The 18,653-nt window shown below is 40.0% G+C and overlaps 1 long non-coding RNA gene across 3 annotated transcripts in view; it reads left to right on the top strand.

Moving 5' to 3' along the window:
• Window positions 1-18,256, top strand: part of LOC125321931 — a 41,734-nt gene extending 23,478 nt beyond the window's left edge. For 2 of the 3 annotated variants that reach the window (XR_007201769.1, XR_007201768.1), the window contains exons 2-3: window positions 14,441-15,223; window positions 15,403-18,256. This is a non-coding gene — a long non-coding RNA (uncharacterized LOC125321931). The remainder of the gene's footprint in view (window positions 1-14,440; window positions 15,224-15,402) is intronic. The other variant, XR_007201770.1, reaches the window with a different exon arrangement.
• Window positions 18,257-18,653: the final 397 nt, after the last annotated feature.

The following is an 18,653-nucleotide window of genomic DNA, read 5'->3' as shown; positions in this document are numbered from 1 at the left end:
GCAGAGGTTTAAATGTGCATGTGCCTCAACTGATCATTTTCTATGCTCTATATTTGTGTGTGCACTTATGAAGGGGATACAACTATTTTCAGTTTTTGCAAATCCTCTTTAGGCACTCTTTTTTTGCTACTGTAATTGTTCTGTTGTTATGGTAAAGCTTGCAGTTTTACAGCTTAAGCCTCAGAAATTTAAACAGTTAATCAAAAAAAAACCTCACTGGGATAGCATAGATGTATTTAATGTCCATGATAAAATTTACTCCCATTGTCCATTGCTTGTAATGCAAGCATGTACCTATAAAATTACTCACTGCCTTGCTCCTTAATATTTCATTAAACTAAAATTTGGACAACGAATAGCTAGAACTGCTTGAATGGAATTTATCCATTTAGGCAACAAAGCCCAACTAGGAGTGAATATTTAATTCCAGATATTACATACCAACAGACCTATTCCATGCTTCTCAATTTAAGCATGATGGACTTTTTTTTTTTTTTTTGCCATACATTTATTAATTTTGAAAACCGTAGTGACTTGGCACTTATCAAAATAAACATGTTATCATTGTACAGTATTTTCACTGCACTTAAAAATATTTACACTATTGGGACTGGAAATCTTCTTGCTTAGTTAGAGAATTCAGACTCTTGGGGTTTTTGGGGCAGATAGCAATTTTCAGTGGCTTTCTTTCAAGCTCACCAGTAAATATTTTCATGGGCTTCTTTACGTCTCTTGACTTAATGTTGTAGCTGTAGCTTGTTGCCTTTGTCTGTATTTTCTTTGGCTGAGGAAAGGTGGACTACAGAGCATTTTTCCTTTCTTATGATCATTGCTTTTAAATCCTTGAAGCTTATCATGCTTTGTCAAAGCAATTTTCATTTTGATTACAGATTTGATTCTCTTAAGCATTTACGTATAGTCTTGGGGACTATATTTTAATTCCCTTTTAATGCATTAATACATCTGCTTTTTAATGCCATTCTGCGTCGCACCATTCCAACTGAATGTGTGGGTTTTGTGGTGCTTTTGCATCCAGCACACATAAATGAGTGATTTTATATGTGCATGTAGGAATGGCTTAGCTCTTCTTCTTACAGTGTTTATGTAAGCTTCCTATTAAATATGTCTAGGAAATTCAAAGGCTGCAAATTATCCAGATTAATTGCTTTCCTTTTACATTGACTTCTCATACTCCTACTGTATTCAGAATGAGCTTTATGGCACGTGGAGTATACTGCTAGGAAATTGCTGTATGGAAAAGACATCCATCCTTTGGCAGAGGAAAGCACATGCTGCATCACATGGGTTGGGGTAATTACAGTGTATCTGGAGCTGTAGGCGTTCAAGATGGCCACAAGCAAAATTCGTCTGAGATGCTGCAGGGCGTAATACCCTGTGCCATCTACAAATTTAGAATATTTACAGTTGCCTTCTTTTTTCTTTTTTAATTTAAAACCAGAACAGAACATTCTTTCCTGCATTTGGGCCCCAACCCCCCAAACCCTTATGTAAGTCATTCCATAGGGTTGGAAAACTTCTGTTTTCTGCTTTTTTTTTTTTCTTTCTCTCTCTTTTTTTTTTTTTTTAATTTCTTTTAGCATATAACATTCACATAGTAAATACCAAAGGACAAAATACAGCTTGTGCAGACCGTGTCTGTGCTGTTAAAATAATTACAGGCATAGGCTGACCGCCTTTGTGGCCTCTTGGCTGCTTTAGGGGTTCTGCGCACGCAGTCACCTGGTTCACACATGCCAAGGCAATTTTGTTAAATTAGCCATGCAATTTCACTTGGTATTTAAACACACCACTGGAAAAGCCATGGTGATTTGTGAAAAAACATTGACTCTAAAAGGATCAGTATGAAAATTTGGTGTATTTAATTCTTCCCAGGCTGTACACTGGCAAACTTTGCCTTTATGCTTCTTTCTGGAAAGCACTGGGCTGGCTCCAGTATTACCTCACCTGTACACTTGGCACACAATGGAGCGACACTAGAAATGATCAGTCTGCTGTATTTCTGCACCTCTGTCCATCATCTGCATCACACTTAACTCTGTAGCTTTTGGCAGCGTGGGTTATTCCTGTTTTGGAGCTACATTGTATCACCAATCTGAATGCCACAAATACACAGTTCACTGCCTCCCCTCTCTGAAGTAACCTCATGCTTCCTACCAAAATTAGGCAGTTGATGTTGGACTCACAGATCTCCTTTTTAAAAAGAATTTAAACTCTGTGGAGAGCTCTGCATTTATTTGGTTTTTGTGCCACTGATTAATCCCTTCATTTGGTATAATGTGGTAGAAAAATCTGGCCAAGACAGGAACCAAAGGCTTGTCAGTAAAGGAAGTCAAGCCAAGAGAGGTGAGGCTCTTACCTGAAAGGAAATTGACTCCCCAAACCTGTTCATCTAAATCTTGGAATAGAAATTGGAAATGGCTGCATTCATTCTGGCATCTGGAAAGGGGATACAGAATACAACAGGGAATTATATCTCAGAGTCTTTCAAAATAAGTGTATTTTGTGGTATCCAAGGTCATAGAGAAAAGCAAAACTGATGCTTCATAATTTAGCTCCTAAGTTTAGTTCTGAGTGGGATGAGCTGCTTCAGTACTGATAAAAGGCTTCTTGTTTGGAAGACATCCCCTCAATCATTTCTCTGGTCTTTTTGCAAAGCATGTGCCTGTATTCGGTTTGCATAACAAGGTTGTGGTAGTGGGGGGCTACAGGGTTGGCTTCTGTGAGAAGCTGCCAGAAGCTCCTGCTATGTCCAACACAGTCAATGCCGGGTGGGTCCAAGATGGACACACCACTGGCCCAGTCCAAGCCCATCAGAGATGGTGGCAGTGCCTCTGGGACAACAGAGTTATAAAGACGAAAAAATGCTGCACAGCAGCAGCTGGGAACAGGAATGAGAATATGTGAGAGAAACAGCCCTACAGACACACACAGGTCAGTGAAGAAGGAGGAGAAAGAGATGCTCCAGGCACTGGTGCAGACCATGGTGAGGCAGCTGTGCCCCTGCAGACCATGGACATCTCAGAGGCAGCAGAGATCCACCTGCCACCTGTGGAGGACCTCACACCAGAGCAGGTAGATGCATGAGAAGCTGTGAACTCATGGGAAGTCCATGCTGGAACAGAAATCTGGAAGGACCTGTGGTCCTATGGAGAGCAGACCAGGTTTGCTTTCAATCCTATGAGGATTGTGATCCTATGGGGGACCCTCACTCTACCCCATGAGAGGGACCCATGCTGAAACAGTTCATGCAAAACAGCCAGGAGAAGGATGTCCATTGGAGAAGTTTTTGGAGTTCTGTCTCCTGCGGGAGGGATCCATGCTGGAGGAGGGCCAGAGGAGTCCACCCCTTTGAGGAGAAAGGAGCAGCACAGACAACATGTGATGAAATGTGACCACAACTCCCATTCCCCATATCCCTGTGCTGTGGGGCAAGAGGAGGGAGAGGATTCGGATGTGAAGTTGAGCCTAGGAAAAAGGGAGGGTTGGGGGCAAGTCGTTTTAATATTTGCTTTTATTTCTCATTATCCTCCTCTGATTTGATTGGTAATAAATTCAATCAGTTTTCCTGAATTGAGTCTGTTTTGCCTGTGATGGTAACTGGTGACTGATTTCCCCCTGCCCTTAATTTGTCAGATTTTCTCTCCCCTGTCCAGCTGAAGAGGAGAGCAATGGAACAGCTTTAGTGGGCACCTGGCATCCAGCCAGGATCAACCCACCACAGTCCATCAGCTGTGGAGATATATCCCACCAGACCCATCTGCTTTTACCTTTGAACAACGTTATTTTTTTTGGCAAAGGAAGTTGGAGCAGCTCCAGGAGAGAAGATCGTATCCTGAATGTCACAGCCACCTAACTGCATTCTAGTAAATGGAGAATACTTGTATCTGGTGGTGGCCTTACTCCGTACTCACTCGAGGTTCTATGGATTTATGTGTCCATGTATGTAGACACTAAATCCTGAACAGAGACTCTAGGAGCACTTTGTAGTTTTCAGATCCGGATGTGCACCCAGCCACATCCCGACTACAATTTTGGGTGAGATTCTGCCTTTTCTGTGTCTCTTCCTTCTCACTCCTCAGAAATGTTGGTTTCCCCTTGGGAAAAGGTTTTCTTTGGGAAAAAGAAATTTAATGAGGTGAAGCCTTTGAGAGCTAACAGCATTCTTCATTTGGTCCTGTGTTTGGAGTAATTTGGAATATTTCTGCAAACAAAGATTATTTGCATGGGGGTGGGGGGTAACATAACACGTATCCTGTCTGGAAAAATAGAGAAAATATGTATTTTCTGTGGTTTTTTCTTTTATTATTATTTTAAAAATCTGTGTGCCCCATTCTTGCTTTCTTTGCCAATAATAATAATGCCACAGATATTACAAGTTTATTTTTCTGTGCTGTAGATACTTGCATATCATATCACTTTAAAATAAAATTAAAATGAAGAAATGGAGAGTAAAACTTCAAAGAAGCTTCCAAGGACTTGTTTGTGATTTTCTTTAGTATCTTAGTATGTTTTCAAGAAAGAATAATATTCCTTAAGCGTATTACTTTTTGCCATAAAGATTAAAAACAGACTAAATTAGATAATTGTTTTATTTTTCTTTTCAAGTAAAAGATTTACAGAATGAGGTTGGAAAATTGTATGTAGGCTGATGTTTTATGTTGTAGCTGGTTATTACTCAGTGAGTCACTAAGTTTCCAGAGCTTGCCACACCTTAAGGTTAAACTGCCTCAAACCAGGCAGCAAACTGTTAGCCAAGGTGCTTTGAATGATTTTTTTTTAATGTAAAAAGACATATATTTAAACAACGTGTAAAACTTTGCTGAGACAACTCAAATCCTGTTTCCTTAGGAAGTTTTCTCTGCTCACTCTGTTTTCTCTGACAGAATTAAGAATAAACAAAATAATTATATGATTGTCACAGTTATTAGTATTTCCTAGGAAGAGTTAGAGGCCTCTCTATTGATGGGAAGGAAGCCAGTGTTCAATAGCACAGCCATGTGAAGCTGTCTTTTGGGAGTTTAGAAAGACATGTCAGAAATCCACAGTGAGCACTGAGTAAGCATGTGCATGTGTTAAGGTGTGAAACAGAGGAAAGGAAGCAGGTGGAGTGGACATTCATCTTTTCAGTTTAATGCTGATGCCTCGGTGTCTGTCTGGCTGAACATTGCATGTGGTACTCAGAATAAATACTGAAGCAGGCAGTTCTGAAAACAGCATATTAAAAGAAATGTGGTATCAAAATAATTATAAAATATGGATTCGATATCATATACTGTCATACACCTATTTTCAGTGGGGGCTTCATTCTGAAAATTGGATGCTTCAGTAACCAGCCAAACACAGAATATGGATCATCTTAAAGCATATGAGCCACTCCTCTGAGCAAGACAAGGATTGTGCTTTGTTCTCCCTTGGGTGCTGTATTCTCAAATGTGAGGTATATTTTGAAGGCATTTTCAAATGCAGTAGAAACCTCCCAAAATTTCCTTTCCCTATTAAAAAACAATGTTCATAAACTTTCCATTTGATGTTACCTTAATAATTAAAAAAAAAATTAAAAAAGAAAAGAAAAGAAGAGTAAGTAAATAGGTGTTAGGAATATTTTCAGACTAGGTGAAAAGTGTATTGAATTTATGAAAACAGAGGAAGGGATTCACAAGACAAAAGTCTGTAGTCTGTCACAGTAAAGAGTCCACAAGAATGGGTACCTAAGAAATCACTAAAATACATAGATAGGGAGAAAATTAAACACTTTCCCCCCTCCCCCTTTTTTCTTTTTCTTTTTTTTCCCTGGATATTGTAATGTTTTTTGCTTGGACTGGCAGAGTAATGTAATTTCAGAGGAGTTGCAGAAGCTTTTTGGAAATTGTTTATTGTTGATGTGCAGGTGTTGGATGTTGGTATTCACACTAGTTTCAAGTAGCTACACAGATATGTAAATCATGTGAACTCGTAAGTGAAACAAGGAAAAAAAAACCCATTCTTCCCAGCTACTTACCATGTTTCTTCTCTTTGCACATTTAATGGTAGGCACTGACTGTCTTTTAGCACCCAATACTGCAAGCCTTTGCTCTGTACAGCAGGAGGTGGACAACAGGAAATGTTTTCTTTTTCTTTCCCCCTTTTTGTCCTGTTCAGTTGCTGTCAGTGTCTCTTGCTGCACCTTGGAGAACTTGTTCTGAAAATAAGAGCATGGGTGATGGTTTTGAATTAGCTTTCAGTTAGTGGTAAACATTTTTTACTTTGGGCTATGGGTTAGCCCTTAATTTTCTGGGGTTTTTAAATGTATCTCAGATTTTAAGAAATGACCCTCTTAGGCATAGAGCAGTAGGAAATTAATGAAGAGAAGTCTTAGCTGGTCCTGTGGAAGGGGTGTTATAGGTAAACACATACTAATGACTTGCTTTTGTAACTTGTTACATCTTGCCCAAGGGTTTTCTTGGTGATGTTAATAGAGCTAATACAGTTTTTCACAGGGACCCCGCCGATATGATGCATTGCACTAGATCAGTGGAATGCCAAGAAAAGCAGTGATGCCTTTGAAGAACCCTGGAGAACGGATTCATTGAGTGGAAAACAGGTTTTAGCAGCTTTTCTCTCTGTGTGGATTAAAAGAATACTTTAAATAGCCCCTGCCAGGTCTGCAATCTTCTGTTAATGGCAGCTGAAGTCAAGACCCCTGGAGCTGCTGTGTTGTACTGGGTGCCTCCTCTCTGCTGGACTTGCCATGTTTGACTTGAGGGTTTTTCACTAGAGGATGTGTTCACGAGCATTTCATGTCATCCCAAACCCTCTACCTCTATTTCTGTGGCATATTGCAAAGCTCACCTGGTACAATCTGTCAGGCAATACTTGCAGAGACCTCTTCAGGGGCTCAGCTCATCACAGCCGATGTCACCGAAATTCAGAAAGTCTGAGACTGTGTGGAACAAAGGTTTCAGACTGGAATCTTCCTTCTCACCAACAGCTTCTCACAAAAAAAATGATTGAGTTTTCAGGTTTATTTCTTGGCTGTGAACACTAGGTCTAAGCACTGATCTCCCAGCTGTGAGCAAGCTGCTGGTTGGCGAAAGTGAGCTAGTCAGCCCCATCCTCACAGTCAGGGGCGCTGCTCAACCAGCCAGACACAGGTGGCTGCTTTAGGGAGAGCAGAACAGCTCTCCAGACTCCTCTGCCCCTGTGAGTCTCCACCTGCTATAATGGGAGATGGATCACATGAAGACACCCACATTTAGAAAGTATATTTATGTGTCTACAGTCTGGACCTGAATATCAAACTCTCGTGGCTTAGGGATTAGGCTGCCTAAACATAGATGCCTTGTGGTGTCTGAGACCTCCAAGGTGGACTGAGGGGTAGGACACAAAGCTTTTGAGGGAGCTGTAGGCCAGGAGATGGAGTCCAGGCAGGACTCTACAGGGAACATCAAGTGCCTCTAAATATCTGTGCGTGGGCAACAGACCTGAGTCTTTAGTGATAATTCACATTTACAGAGACCTTCTAATCCTGCTTCTTTTGTTTAGTCTTCTGGTTTTTTTTGTTTTTTTTTTTAAATTCCCAATTTTCCATGTGAAGTGGCCATGTAGTCATCAGTAAAGCCAGGAATTTAGTGTGACCAACTAAAAAGAGGAAGCTAGAACTTTATTTTACCTGATGCACATTTATTAGAGGCTCAGTGAATGACTGACTCATGCCCCTCAAAATAGAAGTCTCTTTCCTTGACCTTTACTGTCTTTCCCTCACAGACAAATTAAGAGAAAAAAAGATAGCAGAGGAATGATAAGGCTCCAAAGAGAGGTTGCTCTGTAATTTATACTGAGCCATAACTATTTACTAAGTTTGTTGTTTTAAAATACTTTCCTGATACATCTGCATCAATACCTGTCAGATATTGAGAAACAGGATAACCCTTGCTTAAGTGGTTTAAGAAACCTCTCAGAACATCTGACATAAGTGAACACATTGTCCAGAAAACCAGATGTGGATTTCCCCCCCTCAACAGCCTTTCATCTGGGACCCTACAGCTGGGGATGGAGGAAATGTTGAATGGTAATGTGACAACTACTTGTATGCTTCCTGATCTGCCAAATGGCCAGTTACATCCTGTATGATTTTCCACGTGGTGGGAGGAGCAGAGCAAACAGTCTGATAATTTGAGGTCATTTCAGACATGCCAGAAGTGCGATAAAAAGGTGTGTAAGAGTGGTGTGGAAGGGGTGATGAGGTGTTAAGGCACGCAACACCTGTAAACATCTTGCTTTGCCCTGGGAAGTTGGAGTTTTTCTTTATATGCTTTAAAAAGTGCCTTACGTAAAGGTACCTCCATGGCAAGCAGCTGTAAAAAGAAGCAGAACACAAAATTTAACAGTCTGCTATTGGGATTAATGCATCTTCTGTTTGTGTGGTGGACAGTGCCAGACTTTGTGAAAGACTGAGATATGATTAGAAACATGACAGATCCATCAATGAGAGCCCAAAAATGTGGGTTAAATTTGCTGCTGTATGACTGTTATCAGTAGAAAGACTAAAAGCATGTGTAGTTTTTTCCTTCTTACAATGCCTTTTTTTAATTCCCTGGTGTTCTTGTTCTCTCACAGTTTAATATTCTGTTCACAGCGAAAGGAGTAGGCACAGCCTGAAATTTCCTTTCTATAGCTGCTTTACAGAAAGCATTAGGCCTGAAAGGAGGACAGGATTTCAACATTCACAATAGACTATAGAATGGAAACATGAAAAGCTCACATCCATAATAGGAGACTCTACAGGCAATTTCTGAGACAAGATAACTCTAATTTTCCAAAGGCTGTATTTTCTGTGTTGGTGCTCTCACCACGGGGTCCAGAGCTTCACAGCACTTGTCTCCAGGCCATGAGAGGGCTGAAACTCAATGCCATAAACACATGGTGCCTCACTGCTGAGGGTACCTCTTTGAATAAAAATGCAGTCATTGTTCGAGTAAGACTGAAACTGAGTACCCCAGCAATGCCTTGATCCTTGATTTAATGCCACACAGGCAGACTGCATTAGGACCAGGACTGGAGGTGTTGGCTGGGTCCATTGACATTACATAGTTTACATACAGGTTTACTCTTGTGAGTGACTATACAAAACAGATAAATATCTGTATGAATGGTTTTTTGCAGCTCAAAATGGAAACTCTTTTGCAACATCTGTGATGACAGTTCTGAAGTTAAAGATTGGTTACCAGGAAACAAAGGCTACTTGTTTTCAAGCTTGTAAAAGACCTCAGCACAACAGGGGCCAGCTAATTAAGAGGAAGAAGGTAAAACCTTGTATGCGTAACAATCAGAGAGGTCAGACAACAAGCAGGTCTAAAACCAGCTTATTCTGTGACACATGCCTGTGACAGATTCTGCTGCAGTTTGGAGAAACAATTATGTAAATATAGATTTGCAAACAATTTCACAAAGTGACAAAAACAGTGTTAATTACCAAAAATGTTAGTGATCTGTCTAGCCAACCACAGAGTGATGAAATCATGGCCATGTTAAAAATGAAAGCCTGATGTAACCTCCCGAGTTGTTTGTTTTTTTTCTTCAGGAACTATCTTTCTTCATATCTTTGACTTTTAGCTCTCAAAAGCATCTGGATTTATGTATTTTTTTAAACTAGGCCCAGGAAAATGACATACATGCACACAGTGAAAATAATGTCTACTCCTACTGGCAGATGGGAATGGCATGAGTAGTGCTGCCACAAATCTTCATGGACCTAAAAATCAGTTAATTTGTGTTCAGATTCTCATCCTGAGCTAAATAAGATTTTTACTTTGCTTTTGATAGAAAAAAATCCAGTCTATTTTCTTTCAACAAATGAAAAAACAATGTTGATAGTAACTTTTTCACATTTTTGAGTTGCATAGTTTCTCACATCACATTGTAATCACAATAAAATGAAGCTCTTCTTTATCTGTCTGCCTGTAAGCTCAGCAGTTCAGCATTACAATTTAAAAGGCTCATTTCTCAAGAATGTAATCAGTATCTTTATTGTACTCATTGGTTACTGGGGCATTATAAACATAATTGATAAATAGTAAGGGACGGAGTAAATCCTACTAGTACTAAATACTGGTATCCAGTTACTCTACTTTCCCCAGATTATGGCTATAGATGTCATACAGGATTGACTAAAAACATTCTTTGGAAGGATTGCAGAAGTTCACATCAAGTTTAGAAAAGGTTCTGGATGCAGTTAACCATAAATAATGGTTATTTTGTAATATTCAGAAACATCTTATTTCCATGGATAAATTACTACCTTCTCTTTCTCTGGTGAAAATTTAAATAGTAGCTTCAAACAAAAGCTGCTTCTATTCCTGCCACACGCTTATACAACACAGTGTTGATACAATTTAAAGGAGCTGACATACTGCTTAAAATATGGATGCTGCATATGACTTAAATAATACGAATTATATGCTGAAGTCATTACTGAGTTGTTACCCAGGGAAAACATAGTGTTGCTTCAATAAATATTTCAGGATTCAACACTATAATTCTTAGGAGATATTTTACAGAAATAGGATGGATAGTAACTTAAAAAATGCTGTGGAATTAGTATTTCAGTGTTTAAATATTTAGCCAGCATTCACTAAAATAGGATTGTTTCTCCATATATTTGTTAACCACAAAGTAAATTTGCAAAGGACAGATCATATCTTCTCCCTCCCCCATTGAATAAATGTATAATAAGAATTCATTCCCATTCTCATAAAATTCTGGGCAAATCATTCTTGCTGCCTATGTCATAGCATGAGAGTGAAGTTATGATGAGAACACGTCTGTGAACAAAAGCCCCCTTCTAATCCAGTCTGACCTTTAAACTAAGACATGAAATAAAGTTCTATCCTTTAATCAGAAAAGATTTTCTGTAAAAAACATTTGAAAGACCTCACAGAACATTTAACACAACTTTTATTTCTGTCATACTCAGAAGAGGTTCCATTTCTACAGAAGTGGAAATTCAGGTGCACAGAGACAGTGTGTGTTTGATGATAGTCCAAACTTCTGAGCTCCTGCTTTTCAGTCCCTTTGCTAAGGGGCTCAAGTTTGAATCACAAGATATGCTTAAGATTTCCAAATGCTTCACAGCCAGTGAAGTGCAGAGCCCAGGAAAAATAGGTTTGGCCTTTCCATGGCTTGTGGTCTATAACTAACAGATTGACTAGTAAAGGATATAACTGGCAGGCAATAGCAGTCAGTGTATAGCAGTAAATTTGTCATGCTACAGAGTGGGGTTACTCCTCAAAAGATTCTAGGATGCACATCCAAAATGCACATTAACTCCTGCCTTAGCTCCTACCTGCAACACTTATATGAGTGCCAAAGACATAACTTTCAGCTGAAAATGTGTTAATATTTATAGAGGATCAGGCTCTTACCTTGTATCTATATATGCATTTCCCATAGTGACCAGGTTAATGGGATTTGCAATCTCCAATTATAAACATAACTGTTATAAAACATCTCCATATTTTGAGACTAGTAATGGAAGGAGGTAACTTTTAAACTTCACTGTTTAACATATTAAAGAATGGTGGCTCTGATCCAAAACTAAGTAATTCAGCAGAAAGGCTCCTGCTGATTTCAACGAGCTTTGAACCAGGGAATGGTCTTTAAAATGTTCCATGCCTCCTGCTCAGATATGAGAAGCAAAAAATGAAGGGAGAGACCTTTTATTCCTTTAGTGTTTGGGATGACTCAGACACAGCAGACTGCTAGGAAATTGTATTTATACCACAAGGACAACACTTATTGCAACTCCTTAGTCATCAGAGAGTGGCAAAACTCAGCTGTAAGGTCTGGTACAGGGTCACAGTATGCAGCTTTTGGATTATAAATTTACTTATTTAACATATGGATTTTTAAAATTAATCTTATCTAGGCATCAAAGATTAAGGTGTTTCTAAAATTTACTTAATCCAGAGTGTTGTGGACTAGTGAGTTATTTCAGCAACAGCCATTGATTCCAAAAGCTGGTGAAGTGAATCACACAAATGAATCTGACATAACACTGTTGCCAAACACCACCACATGAAATACTTATCAAGCATCAGGGATAAGAAACTTCCTCTGAAAATTGCAGAGAAACAATCCTCCTATTTAATCTCAATATTAATTCTGTTTGGGTTCTGCTACTCAAAAAGAAAAGCTACAACATTTTAACTGTCTTTGGCACTTGTGCAGCTGCCCATCACTTTGGTGCCACATTCACATCTCCTGAGATGGATGCACTACAAATTTTTGCACATCTGAAACCTTTAATTTAGTGGAGTGAGCTCAGCCTTTGGGCTGTGTGCAGACTCAAGGATTTCTTTTAAAAAACCCCTCCTGATTTTAATATCTTTTTGATAGTCACAAAGAGCATTTTGCCTGTGTCATGCTGTGTTAATAGGCTGCAAGATTTCTTGGTTGGTTTGACATTCTCCTGCCCCTAGGTAGCAAAATGCTGCGGTCTCCGAGGACAACCCTCAAAACTCCAAAGAGCTGGGTACCAACTCCCAGAGGGCTTCCTTTATGTGAACTCAGCCAACCAACAACTCCATGACTCCAGCAGATGTTTTTGGCCCTCAGACTAGTGGGTGAATTTATCCATCTTCCCTCATTCCCTCAGTAATCTATCTGGCTGAAGCCAGCATGGTTAAACCTGGATCCATGCCAAGGACAATCAGGAATGAAGGGCTGGCCTGGTGAGGTTTTCCAGCATGTATCAGGCAGATTGTATTCGGGGACAGAGGGTCCATGCCATGGAAGTGCCATAGAGCCCATACCAGTGTTCTTTGCTCCCCACTGGGCTCTCTTTGATTGCAGGTTTTAAATATATCATGTATTTCCAGATGCATTATTTCTGTTTCGTTGTGTTGTTGTGCAATTTGTGGCAGAGTGAGGGGTCTACTGGGAAGCAGCCCTTGGTTTAGTGGGCAGCCCTGTAGCAAAATATTAGTAATACAGAAATCTGCTGCTCTAAGTGAAATTTGATTTAAACATAGATGACAGAAAGTATTCAAATAATTTATTATTTTTTTTTAAATGTTGGCTACATTCGAAAGTGGTTAGCTAGAAGTATAGCTATTTCTATCTTGTTCTTGTTTCTTGTTCTATCTTGCCTCTTCTTTCTTCCCTTTCCCTTTCCCTTTCCCTTTCCCTTTCCCTTTCCCTTTCCCTTTCCCTTTCCCTTTCCTTTTCATTATGCTTCATGATAAGAATGAGGACACAAGCTGTGGCTTGATCTGGCGATGCCCGAGCACTACCAGATGGGGAGAAGTGGGTGGTGGCTCTTTGTCCCTGTGGCAGTGGCTCAAATAAATAACTTTTTTTCAGCCAGTCTGGGTAGGAGGCTGTGTCTGCTTCTGAGTCTAGACTCAAATACCAAGAGCTGTGTACACACCAGCTGGAGTTTAGGCAGTTCTCCTGCCATAAAACTGTACCTTTACCCCTTCCAGAAAGTGAAGCAAAGCACAATCAACAGGTGGTGTAATTTAGTGCCAGCTCGTGACACTGGTGTTTCACAGTCAGTCATCCCAGAGTTTATGGTTTCCAGCATAGTTAACTCTATTTGCATTCTGGTTTGATTTGCTCTGTTGAAAAATGGATTCTTGCTTCATGCCATACTGCCTTGCAATCAGAGGCATTTAACCTGGACTATCCTGATTTTAAAGAAGTACATTCTCCATGTTGTATTCTAAATTAGAGCTTTTCCTTTCCCAGACCAAATAGTTTTAGGGTAAATGCTTATTTATACATTTGTGTCTAAGTTCCAGGAGTTTAGAAGCAAATGTGTACTTAAGGCCAGATAATTTGTGGTGGAACATGGTAACTAGCCTTGAACTTAATATTTTCCAAGAATGATTTCATTATTGGTGCAATTCAAGTTTTGGGATACCCTAAAGCACTTTGTTAGGAATAGGAACAATCTGTGAAGTTACAGGAGTGATAAGTGATCATTGTATGATCATGACAATTTTTTTTTACTTGACTGACCATTAATTTGCCTTAACTACCAACTTTGTGATCATCCTGCTCTGAATGTTATGTATTGTATACTGAAATTTACCCTGCTCATTTGTGTGACCACAGAAGGAATCCCCAGGGCCATCTTTAATTTCACAGTCAAATACACTGCTTGACTAGCAGCCTTGAAACCAGTGTGTATCCTACAGTTTGGATCTCCTCTGGGAACAGTACTGAACAGTTAATTTAGCTATTTTGCTTTGTACATGAATCCCAGCAGGAAGATTTTGGAGAGGTGGTGCTGGAGGAAGGACAGGGATTGGGAAAAAAAATATACGTGCAAGTTAAAAAAAAAAAAGAAAAAGGAGATAGAGCAAGACCCTTAATGTTTTTTTGAATGCAATGTAATCAGTTGCCATAATACTGTACTGTTTGTTTGACTTTTTTTCAGTGTGGTTCCTGTTACTTCACCCCTGAAACGTTTCCAAGAGAAACAAGGGATTGTCCACAAGATAATCACCGCTGTGTCTGACTCCTCTGTGTGTAGTATGGTGTGTCACTAAGAGAGAAGTATTATCTACATGCAGCCTGTGAACAAAAATCAAGAATACTCACTGAGGATAAAACTTTAGGTGCACATCGTTCTGCAAATGGATGGTTTCTTAAAAAAAAAGGTCCTTGCTGCTAGGTAAAAGTAGCACCCTGGGTTTTCCAATACCAGTATTTCAGTGTCTGCTCTGTTGAACGTGATGACACCTTCAATCTCTCCAGGGGTAGTTTAGGTAGTTTGAGGCCAGTTAACGATTTCTGAACTGATTGCCTGCACATTGGGCACCAAGTCCCCTTGTGGGGCTGAGCTGGTGTCAGCTTAGTCCAAGAGAGGTGCCCATGCTCCTGTGCTCTCAGAGGCAGCCAGATCCAGCCATGGTGCCTGCTGTGAGCTGGACTGTCCCCAGGGCTCATTTAATTGTTGTCTTGCCTGCAATAACTGGCATGTGTGAATCTCCCATCCTACAGAATGAAAGGCAAGGTTTACCAATGCAGTGTTCCCATTCTGACATATAACCTTCTCCTCAGGTGTAAATCCACACTATAAAAATGGATGTTATGAAGCTGTCATCTTTGAGACGGGGACAGTCCCCCAGCTTGGGGTGTCATCTGGAAGGGGCTTCAATCTCTAAGAAATACTGAGGATCTCACACAAGCTACAAGAGTCACCAGAGCCATCTTTCAGGTGGGCATGTTCACTCACTGCAGCACCCAGAGTAAACTTACATGAGTAAACAGCTTTCTTTTAGTGTTCAGTTTGTATATTTATGTGGGATCTATTCTGCCCAGCTTAGCAGGGGATCTAAATTTGACTTGCTTGATGAAATATTCTTTCCTAACAGGGTTTTAAAATTCTCTCTACAGTCACCAAGAAGAGGAAAGTACCTCTGGAGACATTCAGAAGATTGAGGTGTCACCCAAAGTAGCTTCAAAAAGGCAGGCTGGGTCGTAGTATGTACCAATATACCAGCACTGGTGTATTAGGGGAATTTTTTTAAATTGGGGTTCTCATTAACTAAATAAAATGGAATCATGCTAGTCAGTTCATGCTCAAAAGTCCTTCCCTTCACATCAACAGTTTACTTGACTGTCAAATAAGTATCCTTCCAGAATTAGATCTATTAGAAATCTTACGGGTTTTGTTATCATTTTGCCAAGAATTATTTATGTTTCGGCATCATGGAGGAGCTTGTTTTTACAGTCATAGTAGAAATTGGTGTAATGAGAGATGGGTAGTTGATGGGTCTGCTAGTAAAATCTACAGCTATTCAATTTTAGAGTGATTATTTTTCAAAAACTGTGATGTTGGTATTAGAAAAAACCTGTATGTTTTTGATATTTTTAATACTTATTGGATGGAGAGTATCTGAAGTCCAGCATGTAACAAGATGGCATTTATACCCAGTGTCAGGTCTTTATACCTTTACTAGTTTGAGTAGGTTTTTGCTTCACAGCTGATGTCATCAGAGCAAATTTCTGCTTGCTGTGCATCATCTAGCAAGGTCTGAAGGGTGATGGCTGTTGGCCACTAATGTAAAATTGGACAAGAGTTAGTAGTAATCAATTAATAGGTAATCAACCAGCTTCAATAAATCCATATAAATGATGAAATCCAGTCTTCCAGTGTCTGAACACCTTGCAAAAGGTTTTCTGTGCCTCTTGATTTTATTAGATTTTCTATGGACCAGTGAAGAGGGTAATATGTTTGATGCATTTTATGCGTGTCAGCACTTTTGGCTAGAATTGAATAATTAAATACCCTCACAGAGAAAATTTACTTCTGTGCTATGAAAATGTCCTCACAAGTTGTTAATTCTGTGCAAAAAATTGAGTGATGATAATTAGCAGAAGTGAGTAAAAAATAGCAAAAAGCAATTATGCAAATTAGCAAAAAAAGCTTGTAAAATGTTGCGTAGGTGCAGCAGCTTGGAAAGAAACCCTTGACTTTGTTATTTCTTTTCTGTCCCATGACTTAAAATACAAGCCATTGCTCCTACGTTGATGGGAAAAGTCAAAACATATGCTTTTCAGCTAACAAAAAACAACATACAAGGCACAATGTTATTGCAAGTGTAAAACTAAATGGAACTTTTCCATAAGCCATATTCAGAGCACTGTTGATGGCCACAAGGCCAGCTTCAGCTTGCTTCTGGGGGTGTTGGAGCCCACATGGGCCAGCATCCAAACACAGTAGAAATACAATACAACAACGTTTTCGCCTTCCGATGCTTTTCATGAAACCACCAGAAGTCCTGCATCAGGATCACAGTGTATTAGTCTAGCTCAGAAGTTCAGGCTCGGGAAAACAGCTGGTAAAACTGCTCCATGCATCATGCTTTACAAAACTTGACTACTTTGCATTTGAAGAGGCATAATTACCCGTGTTAAATATCACTGGTTAGAAGCTGCACTGAAAAAGAAGTGACATTTTGATGGGTTGTTAGGGCAGGGAGAAGATGAATAATTTTCAGCATCTTGACAAAAAATAATCATGTAATTCAGTACCTCAAATTGCATTCTTCAGAGCGACTCCGTGAAAATGGTGTTTCTCACCCAGCGTACTGACCCTCGATGTGAATTTAGTCATTGTTGCTTTTATTAATCAAAAGAAATGTTTGGCAGTTCTACATATAGAAACTCTGCTGAGCCAGAACTGAACAGGGAGGGAGAGCTGAAGGCTTTTGGATTCATTGTCTGTCAGCAGCACTGTTAAATAAGCAGTGACTGACACTGTCTCAGCCCTTCACCTACAGGCAGAATACTCACATCCTCAGGTGAAATCCTGTGGAATAGGATGGAACGCAACGGCAAGGAGCATTTCCCCTGTAACATTGCCGCTAGTGGCGTTAATTGGCAAGCCAGGAAAAACATGGCTTGGCTTCTGACTCCTCAGATGTGTTGACAGAGCTGACAGTTAAGAGTTCTCTCTTTTTTTAAGTTGTGAAACACGTGTGTTTTACCTGGAATTACTGAGTCACGACAAATACGGAAAAACCGCTCCCATGCCATTTCCCAGAGATGAGCAGTCATTTAATAACATCATGTTTATACAATATTTGTTTCCACTGCCCATGTTAGAGCCTCAAAGTACTTTGCAGACATTAATAAAACTGTTCATAATCCTTTCTAGCTAAGCAATTTATTTCCGCTTTATTGACCAGAGCCACGAAGACACTGTTAATAGCTTTTATCTGTTACATGAAGGACTTCTGAGCTGTGGCTTTCCATGTTCTTTGAAAAAAACAAAACAAACTAAACTCAAACCATGTTACTATTAAGCCTGTTTTACAGGTGAAGAAATAAGGCTTTCAAAAGAACCAGGACTGACTGCTGGATGTATAACCAATGATACCCATATGCCACGTACATGCAGTTTGTTCATCATGCAAATTGTTTTCACTGGTCATGGGGGATTTCTGGGGCAGTGGGAAGGACTGGAGGACCAGTGGAGGAGAAGCAGCCCTCCTGTGGTCACGTTAGTGTGGTTTTTTTAGGCTGCTTCTAAGGACTTGTTCAGTGAGCACATCCCAAAGTAGACAGTCCACATGGTGGGCTGTTGCCCACCTTCTCATAGCAGTGAAAGCCCACGTGCATTGCACATTTGTGCTGCAGGGCCTCTGGTACTGACACAGCCCTGCACCAATTTCTTCAGGGCTGATTTGCTTACAAAATATACATACGTACATACTATATATATGTGTATATATATATATACACACACATACACACACACATATATATATACTTAAAAAATATAATATATGCATATACCTCAACTATGCAGCCACATCTATCTTCTCTATCTCCAAAGGCTTTGGGGGTAGGATTGCTTTGCGGACATGGGAAGCTCCCTCCAACTTTCTATCTTTTGGCTCTAGTCAGAGGGTCTTCTCTTTGGAGATGGACTGAGAGCTGGTTTGGGATCTGTAGCTTTCACCACAAGCCCAAAAAACCACAAGCATAGCCCAAAAAACTGCAGAAGACAGGTGCGAGGGCACTGTTCTTGGACTGAGGGATTGTAAGCGGGGGACTTTGGTCACTGAAGATTTTACCTCAGGCGTTGAGTCAGAGGAAAAGTCCCTCACCATCAAGTGACACACACTTTATTCCTGGCA

This window comes from Corvus hawaiiensis, chromosome 2 (genome assembly GCF_020740725.1).
Source record: "Corvus hawaiiensis isolate bCorHaw1 chromosome 2, bCorHaw1.pri.cur, whole genome shotgun sequence".
Taxonomy (NCBI): Eukaryota; Metazoa; Chordata; class Aves; order Passeriformes; family Corvidae; genus Corvus; species Corvus hawaiiensis.
This window is presented reverse-complemented; position numbering and strand designations above follow the sequence as displayed.